The sequence below is a fragment of the Acipenser ruthenus genome, unplaced genomic scaffold (assembly GCF_902713425.1).
Source record: "Acipenser ruthenus unplaced genomic scaffold, fAciRut3.2 maternal haplotype, whole genome shotgun sequence".
Taxonomy (NCBI): domain Eukaryota; kingdom Metazoa; phylum Chordata; class Actinopteri; order Acipenseriformes; family Acipenseridae; genus Acipenser; species Acipenser ruthenus.
The window spans coordinates 14127-33944 of record NW_026708821.1 but is presented as its reverse complement, the minus strand read 5'-3'; the positions used below and the strand labels follow the sequence as shown (position 1 = coordinate 33944).

General features: G+C 36.9%; 1 long non-coding RNA gene across 1 annotated transcript; it reads right to left on the bottom strand.

The window, feature by feature from the left end:
• Positions 1 to 886: 886 nt before the first annotated feature.
• Positions 887 to 19382, bottom strand: LOC131736192 (uncharacterized). Its single transcript, XR_009327996.1, has 3 exons — positions 19300 to 19382; positions 17854 to 19142; positions 887 to 1625 (listed from the first exon to the last, which is right to left on the bottom strand). It is a non-coding gene; the product is annotated as an uncharacterized LOC131736192 (long non-coding RNA).
• Positions 19383 to 19818: the final 436 nt, after the last annotated feature.

The window sequence follows — 19818 nt, the reverse complement described above, 5'->3', positions numbered from 1 at the left end:
TAGCAAGATAAGATCTGTAATCTTGTGTAATTGTACCTAAGGGTTGCAATCACCTACTATATCACTACAACTTTGATAAGTCTACTTGGGGACTTGCTGAATTAAATTCACAAAATACACCTTTCTTGAGAGATTTGAATGAAATGAATTGCCAATGAGTCGTCAATGGCCCTGCAATGATTAAAAACATAAGTGCTGATATTTTTACACAATTACAGTCTCCCTGGTTTTGAGACCCAGTAGTCTATTGTTTTGGGATCCAGGGATTACAAAGCCTGGTACTATGTGAAAACATCCTTGGCAAAAAAAATAAAAAATCCCTATTATTTTAGATTCCTTTGGAAAATGGGGGGAAGAAATGGTAACACTTTCATGGGGCTATTCACTTGCACTACATATCTCCACCAAGATAATTCAAATATGGCTAAGATCTAACAGTGCACAGTTTCTTAAGGGTATTTACATCTGTAAAAACATGTACCATTTAAAGGATTGCACTTTCTCCTTCCCCTAACCATATAAACAAATGCCCTTCAAACTCATGGCTGCTTTCTTCTGGTAAATGTTTTACAAGACATAAACCAATTCCCAGTCCCACCCTCAGAGCAAACACAAGGTGCACACAGACACACATGGTACACCGGTATACCGTGACCTGAAAAGTCAGTGTAAAGATACCAACTTTATTCAACAACTCTAGCTTGTTACACACCTGATGATCTAAAAATGCATATGATTTTGAATGTCAAAAAAGGGACGAAGTTACACTACTTTAAAAATCTTAAGTGTGTTTTTTTATATTTTACTGAACATAAAAAACACATCTTCTAAATCAGATTAAAAGATGAGGTTATAATTTGAGTTTATAAACAGATGCCTCCTGGAATTATATTAAGTGATAATAATGAAACTCATTGTAACGTTTCTTTCTTTATATTGCATGCATTTTGAAATGATATCATAAAAAACGTACAAAATCTGCAAGACTTCCAAACTCATCTTATATTGTCTTTAAATTCAAGATGGCGATGTCCATATCTCTAACAGGACTTGTATTTTAAAAACTTCTTTAAATTGAAATAAAACACAGTATTTATTAGAGAGCAGATGCATGTTTAGCAAGTAATGTACCAATGATCTTCAGAGTCTATTGCTGAATGCCAAGAATAAACATGCATACAGTCTTCCACGTTTAAAACTTAAAGATGTCATCAAGAGCGACTGGCATTTCATCCATCTCAATGACTTCATCAAACCTTTCCTGTGCAGTATGTTTATTCTATCATTTTTGTTAGCATTAACCAGTGAAATCATATGAAGATATATACTATGTACTGTACATCCAGTATACAACAGAGAGGCAGCATAAATATTACCCCATGTTCATTTCTATGTCTACCCCTATCCAATCATCAATCCTAAGAAACAACTGAAATTGGAAAATGTGCCTGTGCTGACAGGGCTGTGATCTGCTGGGAAATCTCCACTTACTGTTTCACCTTCCTCTCAGTCTCTACAACCAACCACAAGTTCCAGGGTGTTACGGTACTAACCTGTTTACACAGTGTGAAGGGGGTGGTGCTCTTTCCTTGTGACAATCCCCTTACCTCATATCTGTGAGGGGGCTAAGACAAACAAAAACAGGCCAGGCTTCAGACTCTTAATAGGAAAGCAGTGAAAATCTTCTAGTTAAGTATTGAGCATTGTATTCCAATTACCTTATACATTTCCCCCTTACAAAGAGGCCCAGGGGTGGGGTTTCAGAAAATATTAGTGACCCCAAACAGTCCCAGGGGAAACCCACTGTGATCGAGCCAATGAATGAATACAACCATACAGGTAAACATTTAGAAACTTAGGAAAAGGCATCCGTCAATACTCTAAGTACTTTAAAGCAACCGAACAAGGCCCAATAATTAACTTTTACTTGCTGCTTTCTTGCTTTCTCTTCTCCCTAATTATTTCTGTGCTGTAACAAGAGCCATGTGAAAGTGAAAGAGAAGGTAGAGGAATGCGGCTTTTTATATGAAATCAATACTTTTAACTGTTGGGTGGCGACTACTTCGTAAATTAATAAAAAACAGATTTCCCTGTTAAGAATAGACAAGTGTAATCAACCACAAATATGTAAAAACAAAATACAAAAATTAAATCAGTTCTGCTCACTGCAACATCTTTAACCAAACCTTTCTGTTAGCTTTGTGTCTCACAATAGCAGTAGTTTTTAGACTATTTAAGGTAAAATATGCTAAATATTGATTTGATAGTATAAAAACATGTGTACATGGTAATCTACAAGTAAAATTTTTGGAGTGGGCAGCAGTGTGGAGTAGTGGAGTAGTGGTTAGGGCAGTGTGGAGTAGTGGTTAGGGCTCTGGACTCTTGACCGGAGGGTCGTGGGTTCAATCCCAGGTTGGGGGACACTGCTGCTGTACCCTTGAGCAAGGTACTTTACCTAGATTGCTCCAGTAAAAACCCAAGTGTATAAATGGGTAATTGTATGTAAAAATAATGTGATATCTTGTAACAATTGTAAGTCGTCCTGGATAAGGGTGTCTGCTAAGAAATAAATAAATAAATAATAATAATAATAATAATAATAATAATAATAATAATAATAATAATAAAATGTAGCTTTACCTTAAAAATGCTCAATTGACACCAGGGGAAAACCTTATTCCTCTAGAATAATGTCTGTTTGCGATTTGAAATGCTCAATGTGAATGTCAGCACATTGTGAATTCATCAGAAGTCAAATGGTCCAGGCGCATCCACGATTCCCAGAGAATTTATGCAAAAACCCAATCCTAACCTTAAATCACTATCAGATTGCTAAATTGTGATCTGGTCCCCCAGTGGGGCATATCATTCTCTGTACAACAGATACTATTCAGTGTTGAGGTGTCCGGAACATTATGTAGCAGGAAAAGATCAACATGCCTCCTCCATTAAGCCAATACAAAATCCTGGATCCAGTCTGGCTAGTCTTCTTCTGGCCTTGTCAAAGGCAAATGGAGCTCTCCCAAGCCAAGGTGTCCCAAGCCAAGGTGAGTAATTCAGTGCAAACTGGATTTAAACCTGAACACGCTGTGCTGCTGTATTTGGTGAAACACTGTGGACCTTAAAATAATGGAATTCAGAGATTGCTGTTGTACTAAATGGGTGGAAATAAAATAAAATAAAATATTGGTGTTGGTGTAAGTACCATAGCAGGAAAAGGGACTAAAAGAGGTTATTTATACTGGTACATACTGGATACTGTTTATAAATTACTGAAAACAAAACAAACAAAACAGAACTCTCTTGCATCGGTATTCACTGAAGCAGAAAAGCAATGTAGAGGAAGGCACACTGTAATGAACTGTAGATTTCAATAACAACCTACAGTAATTTGCTGTTTGGGATGTAGTGTACTGTAATAATAATTTCATACTATCTTCATATCAATTTGCCATTTCAGACTGATGAATAGGCATCTGGCTTCTCGGTTTATTAATAATCATTATTGCTGTACAGTAAATAAAAGAGTTCCAAATGTTTGCCAATTGTACAGTACAGTGAAATACAACAATATAGATGATAGATGTTGGGGGATTTCCATAAGATTGTCCATTAAACACATGTATTCATCTTTATTAGCAAAAATAGTTATGAAACTGCAATGGAAATAAAAGGAACCATAGTTTGATTTTTGTCTCAATCAGCAAGTTTAAGTTTCTATATAATGCAGTGTGGTGGGATTTTGTTTAAAGTGAACACTAGTTCAGTACTCTGCATATTATCTCTTTACTTTTAAATGCAGGGGTCAATGTTATAGTCAATGTTAGGCATTTCTCCATTTGTGAACATACACACACATTCACTCTTTTACTATCTGAGCCAGTGGAAAATATTAACAGTGCAAAAACAGTGTTACACTTATCTTAAACACATACATTTAAATGACTGAAAAAAGTTTTGGCTGCAGTTCAAGCGCTAGAGTTTCACTACACATTACACACAGTACGAATGTGTGTTGAGACTTAGCCACCTGACATTCAGTCCTGGGACTTTCTCAAGCTCAGAATCTGGAACTGATTTTAAACTCAATCTCCTTACGATTGAAAAGGCATGAACGGTTAATAAATGATGACTCTACAATACTCTGCCCCCTATCTCGGATATCTTATATAAAGGGTTGTAACTGTGTATTCTTTTTGAGACTTCATAGAGGGGTTCTATTTTAAGTCCTGTCCCACTGGTATACAGGCTAACCTCCACACTGGTTCTAATTTTGTGAGAGATTCACATGTTTTTGTTTCTCTCACACCCATAGTACCTTAACATTTTTTATGACACCTACAACCCCAACCTACAATTACACCTATCACAAAACCATATATTTAACTGCATTATAACAAAAAGCCAAATTTCCGCTTGGACCTTTGTACTGAAATCCTGTTTTTTTGTCTCTGTTTGTCACACACACCACTGTTCACTGTGTACAACAGTGGAGGGTGTGGTAGGGAGGATTTACAGAAGGTAAAATGCATGCTTCTTAAGACTCAGCATTGAAACTGGAATCCTAGTACAAATGAATAACCAGATTGAATACCAGATTGAAATATTTAAAAATGTAAAATCGGTACTATTAATTAAAGCTGAAGTGTCCTATAATCATGTAACATTTTCAGTAATATGTATTCTGTGATTTCTAATACAGGATTGCACATTTTAGCCTACTATGCTCTTCATATTATCAAAGACCTTGAAAGTCCATTTGGTTCAAATTCCCCTAAGGTACTGTAGTAGTGTCAACTTCTGACTTGATGAGGCATTACTGCATTAATCAATTTTGTACAATGAATGGCCAACATAATTTGAAATTCATCAGAATGACAAGGCAATATTCATGACGGAACCAAATAAAAATGTGGTTTCGGGTTCAACCCTTGCCACACACTTTAATAAGCTTTTAATAGCCAGACAATGGGTGTAAAACCTTACCTGAAGATTTTTGCCGTATGGCATTGTGGTTATTATTGACCATTGCTTGGCTACAGCTACAACATTACAAAACTTTTTTTTTTTTTTATCAGTTTATGATCATGTGCTCCTTTGCTTGTCTTAGTTGCACAATTCACTGCACCCAAGAGTTCGAAGTCGTAAAGGTTTTGCTCACCTCTCAATATTCAAAGTCCGTTTGTACTCAGCATTTCCTCAAATCAGCACTGTTGTAAATACCAGGTTAGAAAATGTAAAAGACAGGTCTGAAGCGAGTAATAAATTAGGCTTAATCTTTAGCGTTTTATCTCAATTTTTATGCCTTGATGACAACAACTAAACAAATCTCACAACATGTCATGTAAAAACTTTCACACAATCACACACTTTCAGATGAATAGATTCCTGCTTTGTGCTATTGTCAAAAAACTATTTTTTGGAAAATGAAAACAGATGTGCTAAAAAAAAAGAAGTCTGATAACCCTAAAACATTTTAATTTTCTAAAATAAATATTTTTGCTTGGTATTATGAAGAAAAAAATCAAGTTGCTGTTAAAGGGAAGTAATTATTTGTCATGTTTTAGAAAATGGTGGCAGTTGATCTTAGTAGTTTTTCATAAGATACAGTATATTGTAATTAAACACTTTAGCTGCATGTAAAATATTATTCAAAGTCTAGTGGAATTATATATAACGCCTTTGTAAGCTGAGCCTCTGATATCAGTAATGACTGAAATTTAAGCAAATCATTTTGAGCTGAAAGACAAACCGTACTATCAGTTTTGCTTTCATTACTGGCCGCAGCTAAACTAGACCACATTGGAAGTATATACAGGTAGATTCAATCCTTTGGTGTATCAGCTGCACTTGTAACAGGCAGTGTTAAGTGATACACTGCTATAATAAGGGTTCTGACCCCAGCTGGTGAAATTCGGATATATAATGCCCAGGTGAAAATAAACCACAATTATAATTCTTTAGAATTAAGCTTTTTAAAACCCTACAATGAGTTGACAGATTTAACCTTTGCACTATTTCAAGCTGGAAAATAATGTGGAGCTCAATGAGCCATATATGGTTTAAGAGCCGTGACAGCCATGCTTCACACTGACATTTACTTTTAGTCTGTGTCTTTCACACCATGCCTCTCAATTCACAGATTTCTAAACAGAAATATATCAAAATAGCTTAGTATATTGAAAGAGAAATCTATGCTGTGCCTAAACTTTATATTTGTTTAATTAGTTTTTTCCACTTATTTTATTACACAAAAGATCAGGAGGATATATATGTGAAACATACACAAATACAAATGCATATTTACATATTGAAATGATATATAAAGGCTATGAACAAATATCTACGTGGACACAAAACCTGATATACAAGCATAAAAAAAACAGCCCTAGTTCCTTAATTGCTAAAAGGTCGCACAGAGAAGTGAACTGAAACTGTCATTTGAGCTGGCTTCTCCAGCCACAGAGCAATTTGTCATCCATCTGCTGACAACAGCTACACTTGATACAATGTTATCTACTGATAGAAGGCGTTCCCCATCATTTTAATAGAATCTGGGGCATTCTTTTTCCCCCCCAGTTAATTAAGACATATAAAACCGTTTGGCTTCTTGTAAAGTTTCCAGGCACTGAGTCTTTATTACAGTTAGTACTAAACGAGTTTCAGTTCAGTGAAAGCCATGTCTAACTTGCAGTTCGATAGCAGGTGTCTAGTAACCTGAAAACCTCCTGATTACAGGGGCACTGTCACCTTTTCTGAGAGTTTCATGCCAACACTTGGAAGATGACCTAACAGTTTCCAACCCTCATCTCCCAGGTCTCTGAAAGGCTGAAGGAATGACAGAAGAGTCCATTATAAAAGAAGGAAAAAAGAACAAACATGTCTTATTCTTGCACGGGACTGCTTTACAGGAGATGGGCTTGTCCCATTAACATGCCAGTTAATTTCACCACTGTTTTAGATTAGGCTTGTCTTTCACTTTCTTTGCCTCCTTTCCTCTTCGACATTTGTCTCATTATGTTACAGATTTGGAAAAGAGTTTACTTCTTCAAGAGGCATCGAGACAAAGATTCTTATCATTATGTAACATGCAAGCACTTTATAGCCAATTTTGCTACAATATTAAATGCTTGTTAGGGTGGTTATCATATCAGCAGACTTTACAATGCTGATATTATTAAAACTAAAATCTTCCACCAGTAGTAAATTGGGTAACTGACATCCATTTCTTTATTGCATTAGCTGCTTAATAAAGGCACACTGTTTCTCAAAGATGAGTCAATATAACACAGAAAGCCACACAATTTGTATTTTAGAGAGGCAACACATAAACGCACACCATTATCTTAGCAAGCATATAAACGCCACCTAACTGTTGATTGTTGTCTTTAAAAATTTAAGCTATTGTGAGTCAAATAGTCAAGGTAAATATAGTTGACTAGTCACCATTTTAAAAATATATATGAATAAATCATATATTTGATAATGTCTGGTGTTTTATTTGTGAATCTACTGCTTTTTACGCATTGCTGTTTATGCACTAGATTTTAAAACTGCTTTGAATTTTTAAAAAGTATTTATAAATCTTCTAAAATGTGGTTTTGTATCACTTGCCAATCCAGTCCATCAAACAGCTGAAAATGTTTAAAATAATGACATTGCTAATTCGCTACTAGTATACACTTAAATAAACTAAAACATTACAAGTGTGTAGTTTTGCTGGTAGTAAAATGCTGTGCTGCTGCTGCTGCTGCTGCTGCTTCTTTGAATTAGTCAATCACGAGTTTCTGAGGTCAACTGTCGCTTTTCTAGTCAATTAGTCGACTATTCATTGCTACCCCTATTTGCTTCTGTGCGTGGTAGTGACTTGTCCTTAACAGACTTTCTCCAGTGAGTAAAACCATAGGTGTAATTTACACGGGGGACGTGTCCCCCTCACTTTTTCAATGCTGGGGACATGCCCCCCTCGATAATTTATTGGTATAATCACTAGTCAGTATAGAAGTCAATGGGAAGAAAAATGGGATCGGATCCGGGATCACTGGAGCCGGAACATGAGATGGTGTTTTATTACGAGAATGTGGTTCAGGCTCCACTGATCCGTAACGTTGATCCGATCCTGGAGCTGCACACACCTTAACTACGGAAACTGACCAATGAGAAGTGAATATACATGGTGTGTAGTTTAAAGGCCCCGGCTGGCAAATTTGAGAGAGCCTGAGATAAACAGTAATGTTGGGGAGAAATGGCAAAAGGATGGACATAGAGGAGGATGCACTACATTGCTGTATCCAAAGCACAGGAAAATGGTTTAAGTTTGTAATTCACCATAGCTTGTGTTATTTACTTATGTTATTACACTGAAGTTTCTGTCTACTTACACTTTAACTTTCCATTTTATATTGAAACAGTAAACTTAAAACAGCAAAATTACCTTTGTGCCTTGAGCTAATAAATATAGACATCAATAAAAACTAAATACATACTAATAACTTTTTACACAATTGGTCACATTTTACTAAACATTTTTTAACTAATAAATAAACAATTACCATAACAAAACATTATTGTATTCATAGTAAAGCTGAGTTCTTACCTGTAAACAAGAACATGTTTAAAGTTTGAAACTGTCTGGAAACACCCTTTCCTTATACCAATACAGTATTAGCATCATTTAAATAGCAAAACTGTATTTATCTTAAGTATTTCAATTGTGGGGAAACCTCAACATTTCTAGAAATATATTTCAAGGGCAATTCTCATCCCTCTCATTAAACCTGCATTATGCCACACTCGCTCTAGCGCTCAATGCTGCTTCAGGGGCTGGTTTTAAGGGATCTGATCCTGGATCAAGGCTCCGATTTGAGCGGAGCTTCAGCGCTCTTCAAAGACTAAAGTCTTGGCTTCGTAATTCCATGACTCAGAAGCAACTGAATAGTATAGCTATTTGCCACACTCATCACTCATGACAACATTGTGCCAACAATATATTGTTTTGAATGATTTGTTGCAGGAATGTCTTTGGATCTTTTGATTAGACATACAAGGGATGCAATGTTTTTTTATGCTTGTTTGTAACATATTTTATTATTTCAGAATAATCTTCATGCATGCCCCAGCTACAGAAACTGCAATCCCCCCCCCCCCCCCCCCCCCCCCCAACACACACTTTTGAAACCAAAGTTACGCCACTGAGATTTCTCAGAAACATGTTTCGCCTCCATGCTTCATGTAGAGCTAGATCTTTATTAGGTATCCACACTTTTACAGGACTTTACTATCTTGGCTAGCCACACTTCTTCGACCTCTCTCTGAAAAAATAAGGAACCTGGATTGCTGGTGTGAACTCCCAATTGCGGACCCTGGGATAGCACTGCACAAAGAATTTGACTAAAACCAAGCTACACATCTGACTTAGCTTTAAGAAAACCCCTAGTCTCTGTTTCTTTTAGTATTATTACATACAGTATCCTACCATTGGGTGTTTTATAGTTATGATAAGAGACACAGAACAAAGTCCTGTTCGGACCTGCATGACACAATACACACTCTGCTTCCCTATCAGCTGAAAGGACTGGTCGAGTAAACACAGGTCACTTTCCTTTCATTGAAAGTAATATGGTATTTTTAATAAAGTCATTGCATGGGCAAAACACCAAAACAGTACTGTTAAGATAGCAACTGATAAACTAATATTAACAAGATTTGCACAATCATTTGCACAATCAGCTTTTACGTGCTGATTGGGAACAGGAACTGCCCTTGACGAATAGCACTGAAGGATAGATAATAAAGCCACCTTTTAAAAGCAGTTTAATTTTGTCTACACTATGTACAGAAAATAGATCCAACTAACTAACTAAAAATATACATTATGGCCGACAAAAAGCTATTTTATTCAAACACACTAGAAGAGCATGTGGAAAAAATAAGACAACCACATCTTTCAATAAGGAAACCATGAAATGCATCTCTTCAGTAAAAAGAAGGAACAAAGAACAACATCTAGCTAGTGCTGAAACTGAACTGATAAAAGACTGTAAATAAAAGCAAAAATGTGACTACTTTTTTAATATAAAAGTGTAAGATTGTATTCTGCCTCTGCATATCAGGGAGACCTGGGTAACTGTCAGGTATACAAAACTTGGATCAAACGATAAAGTAATATAATTCAAGGTCTCTTAAAAACTGTTAGGTCTGGTCACTTAACACAAACTAGCACTAATAACCACTTCACCAATCACTAACAGTCAAGTGAAATTATTCAAATTTGTGAAATCTGTAGAGTCATAATTCTTCTTATCAACTTATCAAGGCTTTTGCCTGCAAACGATGCATACCTTTTGCTTCTGCCACCATTCAATGAAGTGATAATTTTGCTCCAGCTAATTCATACATTACAGTATTATTCACGTGACTGGACTAATTAAAACGTTTAGGTCAAAAGTGCCTGTCTGTAAAAACCTTGACGGCTACGAGGATTAGTAGTTTCCACAACAGTGAAAGAATGTATAGCTAATGAGTATAGCTGCTGAGAACAAAACTGAATGTATCCCACACCGGGGGGGCACTGGCAGACTTCCTTGACCCACAAGGAAAAAGAGCACAAGTCTGGAAAAGCTGAAAAATACATTATTAAAATACAATGAAGACGTTGGGGACTGAAAGCTAGTGCTAAGTAACTGCAACTAAAGAAAAACAAATGACTGATAACAATATTTTTTGATGTTCTTCAAAAACCTATAGTCCAACAATTTTCACTTCACTGATTCTCAGAAAACATTTCAGTGCTTCGGTTTTTGACATTCTTTACATTTGAATCCAGGGCTTTAAGCACATACCCACTAAGGATCAAATCAAATGTTAGCCTTTAGGCGTAATTCGGGGGATGCCGTAGAGGGCGCTCTCCCGCTTTGCGCTCCTTTTTTCTTCTTATCCTATTTCCTTTTCTTTAGCCTGTCTTACCTTCCCTCCGTGGCATCCTGCCCGGTAGCGTCCGTGATCTCTTCCGGGTGGAAGCTGATCCCAGTTCAGCCTCATTTAGTATTTCCAGCCAATCGCACAATGCAGCGCTCGCCACGTCAATTATTAGGGCATGGCCAGCACTGCTCCACCTATGTGTTATTGGCTGCCCCTCCTGTCTATCTCGCTCTCTTTTTCTACTTTAACCCAGCACTATTTCCGCTTCCTTGTCTGTGTTTGTTTTTTGTTCCTCCTCCTCCCCACCTCTGCTCCTTTCCATATCGCACTGTCCGCACAGGGCTCCCTCAGGGGGGGAAGTGAGTCTCACTCCCGGGTCGGCCTCTCGTCTCAACCACTGCCGCCCGGCTGTTCCTCGCTGGCCTGAGGGGACCCCCGGGCACATCCTATTCTTCTGCTGCTTATGCGCTAAGCCTTCCAGGCCTCAACCTTGCTGTCCCATCTCCTCTCTTCTATTTCAGGTCCAGGACCATTTCAGCCCCCACATGCAGTAGGCCGTGCCTCCACCTGCCGAGCGGGCCCCGACCGGGGGGGGGGGGGTTCTCTGTTTTCGTCTCTCCTAAACGGACCCGAGACACTTTTTCCTAAGCTCTCCACGCCGCCCAGCTGCCAGCTTAGCTGCCTGAGGATGCTGCACTGAGTTGCGAAGGATCTGTCCTTTTGTCCTGTTCGTCCCCTTCCTGTCTCTTGCTCCACTAAACGCCCAGCAGCCAGAGGATGCTGCCTGACCCGTCGGGAGCGAGAGTCAGTTTGTTGTATGTTATATGTCTAAACTTTGCTCTCTCTCTCACTTTTACGTCACCCAGCAGTCGGAGGATGCTGTCTGACCCGGCGGAAAGTGTTTATATCTAATCCTTTGCTCTTCTCATGTCTCCCTCTCTACGTCGCCCAGCAGCCAGAGGATGCTGCCTGACCCGACGAGAAGGGAAAACTCTTCGTCCCCCCTATCTCGTCCTGCTATCAGTATCTAACCTCAATGTTACTAAGCACCATTCCCAAACTCCAGCCCTCAATCTCGCCATCCCTCAAACTCGTCTCACTCTTAAACTCTCAAATGTCTCACCCCTCTCAAGCCTCCTAAGCAACCGGAGAAATCCTCTCATCTGGTCTCATTCTTAATATCTCACTCCCAATTTCGCCTCCTCTCAAGCCCTCGTAGGCAACCAGTGAATTGTAAGTGCAGGAACATTTGAATTAATTAAATCAATAAAACATTTAAAAAACCCTGTTTTGTTTTACAAATGAATGATGATATTAATTTATAAATATTCCTATTTCATTCACCCTTACAATTAGACTCAATTCACATGTAACATAAAAGTACTGTATGGTACCTATGAAAAATGTTTGTACCCTACCATAAGATGCTTACTTTCACTACAAAAAAAAAAAAAACCTTTCTGTCCTGATTCCACTTTTGCCCACTTCTAACAGCATTGGAATGGTGCAGTAAAATATTCAGTAAAAAAATGCATTACAAAACTCTACAATATAGTAACAAAGCTATACCTCTTTATTTCAAGACTATGTTCATGAATTAAATAACTTTTTTTTTGCTCATGAAAGTGTTCTAAACCATTGTTGGCTTCTTTATCTACTATCCAGAAAAGTCAAAACAGACTTTGAAAAAAGTATTTAATAATTTGCGAGTTGAAGCTTTCTGAACACCTTCAAAAAGTTTACCATAACAAAATCATGTCAAAGTGTAATAAAGCATAGTGAAAGAATGGTATAAAACATAGGTAAGCGTTGTAACCCAGAGAGGTATGGTAAAGTATATTAGAAAAACATGGCAAACCTACATGTGCAAAGTTATCATTGTAAACTTTTATGAGGGAAAAGACTGATATCTTTTATTGGAACAAACACAATGTGGATTCCTGTGAAAAAAAAAGTTAAAATGTGGTGAGCTGTCTATTAAGAAACTACATTCTGTTGACAATGTACCCTGATGAAGAATCTTATAATTTTAAAATTCAATCATGTTTTTGGCCACCTGTTTCTAAGAGCAAGCCTCTGCTCTTAGTCCCCAATATGGATGAAATTCCCCTGTGTATTACGCATAGCAGAGTGGTGTGACAGGGATAAAGAGATTAGAACCAATTTCACCTAACTCCTTCAAAAACTGTAAGAAGAACATTGAATACACAGCTTTTAAATTTTGACAGTTCAAATATTTCATTGAAGAAAAAGGAAAAAATGCCTCCGATCGTCTCTAATGTTCTTTGCTGTCTCTAACTTTGCTGTCTCTTAGTCTGTCCCGATCCCACATAAGACTCTGATAGAAATGTACCATAACGTCTGCCGCATGTGACCCCAGCCTGTCAATAAATCACTTTCCTTGTTTTTTTTTTTTCAATAAGTGCTCCTTAAGTGTTCAAAGGTCAAGTTCAGTCTCACACGGGACAAGCATTGATATCAGTCATTTACTATAGTTTGAATGCTTTCATTCAAGGGAACTCTTTATTTAAAGACATTTTAATCTTGTTTGCTTAAATAAAACAAGCAGTGGCCCTTACCGAAGCCTATTCACTATTACCTATTACCAATTCACTTCAGTTTTGCAGCAGTTTAAAGCTATACCAATCATTGTGAATCTTAAAAATTATAAAGTTGTTACTTTTTACGTCACTGCTTTACGTAGTCTGTTGTATCTTTGCAATTAAGTTTTAAAATATGGATGAGTTATGGATCTGTAACAATTGACCATTCAGATGTGGAATTCACTAAGAATTTATTCAGACTGCTGGAAGACTACCCAACATTCGGTCAAGAGAATGTTTTTTCTATGAAACAAAAGAACAGATGAACTTTAACTTATTTATCTTTCTTTTTATTATTTTGATACATTGCAGTTGACAAGCATCAAGGTTTTATGCAAAGATGAAAGCCTGGTTCATTCATACCCTACATTCCTGTGTAATAAAGTAATAATCTGAAGTAATAAGGTCATCTGCAATGTAAAAGGAATTCAATAATGTTCCTCAGGAGAAAAAATGTAAAAAGTTTCGGCTGTGGCACTTTACAGCTTAATAAGGAAGGGTTATACCCCATAGAGTTCGCTGTGTGTCACTGAACCCTCCCCTGTCTTAGGTGTACAAAGACGCATTGTTTCGCATGGCTACTGAAAGATGTTGCTAATCTTTGCTAGTTTTAGGTGTATGTTCTTTCGGTGACTACATCAAGTGCGATTAAACCCATTAGAAAGCCATCCTTTCTCAGGGGGTGTCATTACCCCAGCTCCAGTGTAGATTGTTTCATCTTCTTATCAACATTTGCTGGCTGATTTCTCTGACGCTGTCAGTAACGACAGAGCTGAAACTGCAAACACTTTCTAACATAGTATTAATGAATGCAATTAATGGTTCTCAACTTTTACTTAAAAAAGAAACAATGTGATTCCAAAGCAAAAAAAGGCAGAAGGGAAGTGAAATCAAGCATTATAACAGCATTAGTAATCAGTCTGGTGTACAAGTGGGCCTTAAATACTCTCATTAAAGTGGATAGCCCTGGGGGCAGTTTTGAATTATAAACTTTTTCTTATGCTCAGAACCCTGTTTCCCTTAGCACCTCATATTTATGCCACATCTTTGTGTATGCATGCTGTTAACAGTATTTACCTTGGGCTGCACTTATTTAGATCTCTGTCGGGAATCCTGGCAAATTGGTCTTTAGTCTCAGTGGATATAAACAATATTACAAAGTTATCTCTTTTAACAATAATACTGTACTGTCTAGGGGTCCCACTAAAAGAGGTACAGTGAGAGTCATTGGTCACAACCACCACCAGACCTAGAGGAATCAGATGTTAACAAGTACATTTGAATTACCCCTTTGATCAAGTGAAAGAGGTGGTAGTGTTGCTTTCATTCATTCACAGCACCCTTGTCCACAAGATGATTCACATGAATGGGTCATTGCTAGTATTTCTTGGAAATAATGACAATTAGACTATATTATAACAATATCTATAGTCTTTACAACAAAACCGCTCTTGGTCTTTGTTCCAACCCTGTTGTAAATTGTTTAATTGAACCGAATAAACCTCCATAAGCCAGTCCCTGAAGTATTTAATTATATAATTGTACCTGTTAAACCTGGAGTGGAATGGCCCTCCAGGACCGTGATTGGACACCCCTGAACCATACTAAGACATAGCAAAGACATACAGTACAGGATCTGTGTGGTCTTAGTGGAGCATTTATCCAACGCAGGAGGTAATCCTGCTTTATAATGGATCGCAGCGACAGCTAAGGATACCCAGGAGAGTGCACTTAATCAAAGACAAAGTCAATTATCTAGCATGAGTACTATTATTGATGTTATAAGCAGAAAAAAAATCCCCCAAAACAATGTGTTTTTACAGATCTATCAAGATTTTTTACAAATCTAAATAACTGAGATAATCTGTAAGGTTTAATTATTATTATTGCTTGTCTATCAACCAGACCCCAGCTAGTGAACGTTCCTTGGGCTGATACAAACATCCATACTTCACTGTATCAAAGTCTGAGGAACCACACTGGCACTCAGGTGAGTTCAGATTAGTTCAGATTAGACGCAGCTGCAGCACAAAGTTATTGATGGTCATTTTCTTATATTTTTAAACTTGTAAGTCTCCTACGTGAAACTAAAGGTTACCAGAGTTCCACTTTCTCTAATAGAGTCTGTTTCCATGACAATAGGATTAAATGTCATGTAATTATGTAATTTACAAAATCCTTAAGCTATTTATTTACATATTTGTATTAACCGAATAAAAGAATATCACTCTAAAAGAACAACTTAGAACTACAGAGTTCAATTTTAATGTCACCCAACAATTACACAACAAGACCTTTAAAACTCAATGTCGTTGTCATAGAAAACTGCCTTATAGAAATCCCAAGGACCAGAGGCCTGTAAAAAAATTAACTTCAACAATGATAAAGATAAGCCCTTCTACAGTGCAAAAAAAAAGACAGCAAAGCTCCTAATTACTTGTTACTCTCGGTGACACATCATTCTATCAAGTTCTGGTTTCCATTAGCTTACTTAATCTCTCATTGTGGCACACAGACAGTATATAAAAATTGAAAGCCCTGAAAAAAAAAAAAAAGATTTACATAAAAATAAACGCAGAAAAATGAAATGAATAAAAACCAAAAAACAGAAGCCCTAAATATAATGTAAAAAAAAAAAGTTGTTACTTATGTCTGCATGAAAGACAAAAGAAAATTAATTCTCAGTGCATTATATTTTGCTATTGAACTCTTTCATGGATTGATGTTGATGTTGTTCTGTGAAAATGTGTTACATTATAATAAAAATAATAAAAATAATAAACAATGCTTTTAAAAAGACCAAATTCCCATTTGGCTTTAAAAAAAAAAAAATGTATAGATTCTATTGATTTTTTAACTATTACTATGCAGGACAGCCACTATAAGATCATTACCTTTATTGAAAATGTGCAGGGATGAATCTACCGATTAATCAACTAATGCTCATATATATATATATATATATATATATATATATATATATATATATATATATATATATATATATATAAACATATTGAATTACATACCATTTTGTCGTTTTGTAGTTTTCCATAGACTTTTACCATATGATTTTGTAGTTTCTTTGATTACATGATGTTAAATAAAATATCTAAATTATGTTCATACAGTTTTTTTTTTTAGTTTTTTTATTATTATATCTCAATTCTAAAATTCTAGGTGATGCAAAACTTTTGGCCATAGCTGTGCGTGTGTGTGTGTGTGTATGTGTGTGTGTATGTGTGTATATATATATATAACACTGGCTCCCTTGAGAAAGATATGTACAACATATCGAAACGTTGGGCAGCTGGCTCTTTGAGCTAAAATATAATCTGCATTGGTAATATAAATCCTTGTGTCAGTTCTTCTCCTCGATCTCCTGCTTTTCTAAAAACACAAGCTGGTATTTGCTGTAATTAAACAAAACCTGCTAACATTCCTGTATCAACACCAGTCTCTGCATAACACAAGTGCTGCCCTTTCACCTTTGAGATCTGGTACCTGCTGCCAACATAACCTAACTTACACTCTCCTAAATTATTATTAAAGGAGTACAACCAGCAAACCACTTACTGTGTGCTAAAAACAAGAGCATAAACTATTTTAACAAAGAATGACGTTCTTTAACTTGTTGTACTGTATTTACACAAAGAGAGCATTATTTAGGCATATAAACAATGAATAGAAATCCAAACCTCACTCCGGTAGTGCACTAAATCCTTTACTCTCCCTACTCTTGACTAAACCGTTTTGAGTACAGTAATTAGCCCTTTGGTTTAGCTGCTTTACAGGACCTTGAAGCACATTAAAGCTTGTACTTATTGCGACAGATTGTCTAACACATTCCTTTATAGATGTTCTGTGTATTTTGAGTGTTGGTTGCAAAAGAAAATCTGATTAGTTGCTATATACTGGATACATGATTGTGAATAGAAGTAGAAAAGTAGCAAGTTGTTGTTTTCAAAAAAATAGTTACCCACCTGTTCATGACAGGCAAACCAAGAAATGTATTTGTCAACAAGTATGTAAATCATATTTTGTACTTCTGAGATTAAAGAATTTGTTGTCAGGTGCAGTTTGATGATTACTTGCCAAAAATTAACAAATGGTTGAACTGCAGGTAATTTGTATTTTACTGTCTTATCTGTTATACAGTAAATTACTCACTAATCACCCGGTCAGTTAAACTGATAAAAAATGTACCTAGAGCTGTTACTCTTTAAATATAGTAATTGCTTTGTAGTCATTCCTTAAACACACACGGAATACTGCATTTAAAAAAGATCAACAAGGTAAGACACTTATTAAAATAAAAAAATGAACTTACCATTAAGTTTCTGTACTCTGACGTGGATTCGCAGGGCTTCTGACACCATTTACTGAGCAAAGCTGAGGCTTTTGGGATCACACAATTGCATCTTCTTATTTTATCAAGGTTAAACTTGACAAGGAGTGTCCAGCAACTCCCTTAAATGCTATTTACAGCAGGAGACCTCACAAGACTTTTAGACACAGTCGCTTCTGGTTCTCGCACTCACCCAAGCAATGCAGAAAAAAAATGGCTTGGGGAAAAGCTGGTAATTGGTTTTAGTTGAGCTAAAATACCTGACTCTCACTGACATAAGCTGCACATTCCACTGTGCTGAAAATTTGTTTTTAAGGCACACTGGCAGAGAGGAGAGAAAACTAATAAGCTCGCCTTTTAAAACCTGATGTATTACTCTCCTCAAAATCTGAATGAAGTACACACATCTGCTTGGTCATAAGAAAGAAAAAGCAATAATGACAACGACAAACAAAACAAAAAACAAACAAAAAAAAAAAAACCAGCCAGGTTAAAGTAACCCAAACTGTAATTGTAAATGTATGTGTGGGAAATCTTGTTTAGTCTCCTCTCTGTCCTTCTGCTTCCTTGTGTTTGCCTCACAAGGTTGTCTCTTTGTAAACTCCCTGCCCCTAAACTCACCAAACCAGAATTTTACTCCCAGCACCAGCAACTTCCCATAATTCTAAATTGAAATGTTATCCTGTTCGCTGAGGCTTGCCTGGCACTGGGCCAGTCCAGCATTCCTGTTGTTTAAAGACTGCATATACCTTTTTGCTGTAATACACAGAGATTAAAAAGGACAGGATGAAGGAAACACTGTATGCTGGAATGAATGAAAGAAAGAAAGAGAGAAAGCGAGAGAAAGGAAGAAAGAGAAATAATTCTTAATATTAGCTCATCTCAGCAGCACCTTTCTATAACAAAAGCACCTGCTTGCTTGAGGAGGAATCAATGACACATTCTTTTTTTACACAGAAGGAAGGCAAAATATTCCATTGAGTTACGAAAATAGCATGAATCACTGATATGATAGTACGGGCAGGTTCTGAAGTATCAGGTTAAACCTGGCACTGAACAGTTTCTAGATTAGGAAAGCAAGAAGAAAAAAGCACTGAAATCCTCTCTCACCTGAAGCAGAACAGGGGCTCGGCATGCAAAAGGTGGGTCGCTATTGGCAACACCTGACCTTTCTGGCTACGGCACTCATGACATGACATCAGCAGTGCGGCTAACCCAGGAGTACAAGATGGGTTTGAATTGCACTCTTAACCTCGTGTTTCAGCAGGATTCTGAAAAAAACACAGAAGTGACAAATCATTTTCTGTTTTAAACAAGAGCCCAGTGCTGCAATCTAAAAACGAAAACACAAGTTGTCTTTCATCTCTCCAGGACTCAATAACCCAACACAGACTTCCTAGAAACTGGCTTTAGCATTCCATTCATTACCTGATTGTCAAGCCCAGGGCATGTCAAATTTGTACAGTAAAAGCCAATAGACAGAAAGCTAAAGTCTAGCTATACTAGTTTTCATAGTAGTGTCCAAAACCCTTTGAAACAGGAAGCTGACTAATTCCTATTTGTGGTGTCATGCAACAGAAAATATGACTTTTCTTCTATATTTAACCCTTAAGACGGCTGATGTCAAGAGGCAATACAATTATGCCGTTGTAACAATAACTGTTGCTTCCAATACCAAATCGCGTACTTTATTATTGAACAACAGGGGGTTTGCAACTTAAAGGCCATTGCAGCAACTTCTGGTTTACCAGTGAAAAAAACTGGGAATTGCAACTCATTTTACTGTAAAGTGGAAAATTACTGGACATTCCTGAACCAGAAAAGCCAGCTCCTCCACCTCTTGGACTACCCTAGCCAGCTGAAAAACCTGAATGACCTGCTCTGTCCACCAGTCTAAAAGCAGTGTTTCAGTCCATTGCAAGCATTTCAATTAGGACAGTCAACTTT